This window comes from Peromyscus leucopus, chromosome 15 (genome assembly GCF_004664715.2).
Source record: "Peromyscus leucopus breed LL Stock chromosome 15, UCI_PerLeu_2.1, whole genome shotgun sequence".
NCBI lineage: Eukaryota > Metazoa > Chordata > Mammalia > Rodentia > Cricetidae > Peromyscus > Peromyscus leucopus.
In genome coordinates, this window is record NC_051076.1 from 26,731,114 (window position 1) to 26,735,357 (window position 4,244).

Here is a 4,244-nt window from a genome sequence, read left to right on the forward strand (position 1 = left end):
TAATTGAATTATATGTTGTTATTTTTTTGATATATAGTCTCAGAAAAGGATAATTGTCTCAATATGTACCACTTGCCAAAATTAAATCAAGATAAGATAAACAATTTCAACAGACCTAGTGAAATAGAAGCAGTCATTAGAAGTATCCCAACCAGAAAAAAGTCATGGCCAGATGGTTTTAGTGCACAATTCTACCAGACTTTCAAAGCAGAGTTAATGCCAATACTCCTCTTCAAATTATTCCACAAAATAAGAACAGAAGGAACATTGCTCATTTTTTTTCATTAGGCCATAGTCACCCTGATACTCAAACTACATAAAGACCCCCAAAAGAAAGAGAATTACAAACCAATTTTCATAATGAACATAAATGCAAAAATACTCAATAAAATACTTGCAAACCTAATCTAAGAAAATATTAAACATATCATCAACCATGATGATGTAGACTTCATCCCAGAGGTGTAATGTTTCAGTATATGAAAATCAATAGACACAGTTCACCATATAAACAATCTGAAAGAAAAAAATCACATGATCATCTCATTAGATGTAGAAAGGCCTTTGTCAAAATCCAGTACCCCTTCATGATAAAAGTCTTGGAGAAATTAGGGATACAAGGGATATACCTAAATAAAATAAAAGCAGTTTACAGCAAGCCTATAGCCAACACCAAATTAAATATAGAGAAACTCAAACCATTTCCACTAAAATCAGGAACAAGATAAGCTTGTCCACTATCTCCATACCTATTCAATATAGTGCATGAAGTCTTAGCCAGAGCAATTAAGACAACTGAAGGTGATCAAGGGGATACAAATTGGAAAGAAGTAAAAGTATATTTATTTGCAGATGATATGATTGTATACATAAGTGACCCTAAAAATTCTACCAGGGAACTCTTATAGCTGATAAACACTTTCAGCAAAGTAGCTGGATATGAAATTAACTCACAAAAATCAGTAGCCCTCCTATATACAAATGATAAATGGACTGATAAAGAGATCTGGGAAATAGCTCCTTTAACAATAGCATCAAATAATATATAGTATCTGTCTTAACTCTTAACCAAGCAAGAGAAACATTTGTATGATAAAAAACAAACTTTAAGTCATTGAAGAAAGAAATCAAAGAAGATATCAGAAGATGGAAAGATATACCATGCTCATGTATTGGTAGGATTACTATAGTAAAAATGGCCATCCTTTCAGAAGCCATCTACAGATTCAATGCAATCCTCATCAAAATTCCAACACAATTCTTTAAAGATCTTGAAACGACAATTTTCAGCTTCATATGGAAACACACACACACAAAACTCCAACAGGATAGCTTAAACAATCCTGAAAAATAAAAGCACTGTGGGAGGTCTCACCACCTCCAATTTCAAGTACTGCAAAACTAAAAACTGCATGGTTTTGTACAAAACCAGATATGAATAAATGGAGTCAAACTGAAGACCCAGACATCAACACACCTATGAACTCCTGATTTTTGTTAAAGCAGCCAGAAATACACACTAGGGGAAAAAAGACAACTTCTTCAATAAATGGTTCTGGGCAAACTGGATGTTTGCATGTAGAAGAATGCAAGGAGATCTATACTTATCACGCTGCACAAAACTCCAAAAGGATCAAAGACCTCAATATAAAACTAGATACATTGAATACTGGAAGAGAAAGTGGGGAATAGTCTTGAACTCATTGGCCAAGAGAAGAGTTCTTAAACTCAACATTGATAGTGCAGGGACTATTATCAATAATTAATAAATGGGACTTCATGAAACTGAAAAGCTTCTTTTTTATTTTATTTTATTTTATTTTACAATACCATTCAGTTCTACATATCAGCCACAGGTTCCCCTATTCTTCCCCCTCCCATGCCCTCCCCTAACCCCCAGCCTACCCCCCATTCCCACCTCCTTCAGGGCAAATCCTCCCCCGAGGACTGCAATCAACCTGGTAGACTCAGTCCAGGCAGGTCCAGTCCCTTCCTCCCAGACTGAGCCAAGTGTCCCTGCATAAGCTCCAGGAACTGAAAAGCTTCTATAAGGCAAAGGACATGATCATTTGGACAAAGCAGCAGTCTACAGAATGGGAAAATATTTTCATCAACTCTACATCTGATAGAGGACTAATATTCAAAATATATAAAGACCTCAAGAAACTAAATATCAAAAATCCAAATAGTCCAATTAAAATGGGGTGAAGATCTAAACAGAGAATTTTCAGTATAGAAAACTCAAATGTCTGAGAATGACTTAAAGAATTGTTCAACATCCTTAGCCATCAGGGAAATGCAAATCAAAAGTAATTTGAGATTCCATCTTATACCTATCAGAATGGCTAAGATCAATAACACAAGTCAGCTCTTGCTGGCAACAATGGAATAACTCCATTGTTGGTGGGAGTGCAAACTTGTACAGCCACTATGGAAATCAATATGACTGTTCCTCATGAAGATGGGAACTGGTCTACCTCAAGATCCAGCTATACCATTCTTGGGCATATACTCAAAGTTCATGTCTTCTTATCACAAGAACACTTGCTCAAAACCATGTTCATTGCTACTCTATTCATAATAACCATAAATTGGGAGCAAACTAGATGTCCCTCAACTTAAGAATGGATAAAGAAAATGTGGTACATTTATACAATGGAATATTAGTCATCTGTTAAAAGTGACAAATTTAATGACATCATTAAATTTGCAAGCAAATGGATGGAACTAGAAAAAATCAGCCTGAGTGAGGTAACCCAGACCAGGAAGATAAATATGGTATATATTTGTTTATATGTGGATATTAGTCATTAAAAATGATACCCAAGTTACAATCCAAAGACCCAGAGAAGTTAGGTATAGAGGAAAGGCCTGGGGAGACACATAGATTCCCCTGGAAGGGGGAAATGGAATAAATTTTATGGATGGAATGGGGGATAGGGGATGGGAACAGGAGGATCAGGTAAGGAGGTGTAGGGGAAATAGGGTTGAGAGAGAGAATGTGGGGAGAATCTGATAGAATTGAGGTACATTTGAGGAGTGGTATAAAAAGCTATATGAAGACAATCCTAATGAAGTGTAGCATGAATCTTAAAGAGTCTTATTAATAAAATCAAACCTGAGGCTAGTTATTGGGGTGAATGCTGGAAGATCAGAAAAGCAGAACAAGCCACAGCCACCTCATCTCACCATTTTCTCAGCTGATCCTGTTTCCTCAGACTGGACGCCTCTGAGTCCTCATCCAAATGGATCTCAGCTGAACTGTGCTGCTCCAAGGCCTAAAAGCTTAACCAGCTAAAAGCTTCTAGTTTCTGGTCTTCATGCCTTATATACCTTTCTGCTTTCTGCCCTCACTTCCTGGGATTAAAGGCTCACTTTCTGGGATTAAAGGCGTGTGTCACCATGCCTGGCTGTTTCCAGTGTAGCCTTGAACTCAGAGGTCCAGATGGATTTCTGCCTCTGGAATGCTAGGATTAAAGGCGTGAATACCACCATTTTCTAGCTTCTGTATCTAGTGGCTGTTCTGTTCTCTAACCCCAGATAAGTTTATTAGGGTGCACAATATTTTGGGGAACACAATACCACTACAATGAAGTCTCCAAATAATTAGTAAGATGGAGTCCCAATTGGCCATCTCTTGTCTTCAAATGAAGATTCCAGTACCTGGTCTGGGTTACATCCAGTTGAGTTGTTGGCCAAAAAGGTTAAATGGAAATCCACAAACAACCCAGGATGTTGCCAAGAGCAGGTCTTTATCAGGTCCTTTGCATATGCATTATAGCTTTAGTTTAGCATTTTTAATGGGACTCCTGAGTGTGTGAATGAGTGGATCTCTGGTTCATTTTTTTTTTTCTCCCCCCGAGACAGGGTCTCTGTGTATGTAGCTTTAGCACCTTTCCTGGAACTCACTCTGTAGCCCAGGCTGGTCTCAAACTCACAGAGATCCGCCTACCTCTGCCTCCCACATGCTGGGATTAAAGGTGTGTGCCACCACCACCTGGAAGGGTCTCTGATCCTTGTGTGTGAGCTTGGGGCTCTTTTCCTTTTTGGGGGTTGCCTTGTCCAACTTCAATGTGATGGTTTTTGTTTTAGCTTATTATATTTTATTTTGTTTTGTTTTGTTGTTACTTCTTAGAAGTAGTGATGAACTGGGAGAATTAGAGGGAGGGGAAACTGTAATTAAGATATATTGTACAAGAAAAGAATTGATTAAAAAAAGAAAGAAAAAACCAACAACATTAACA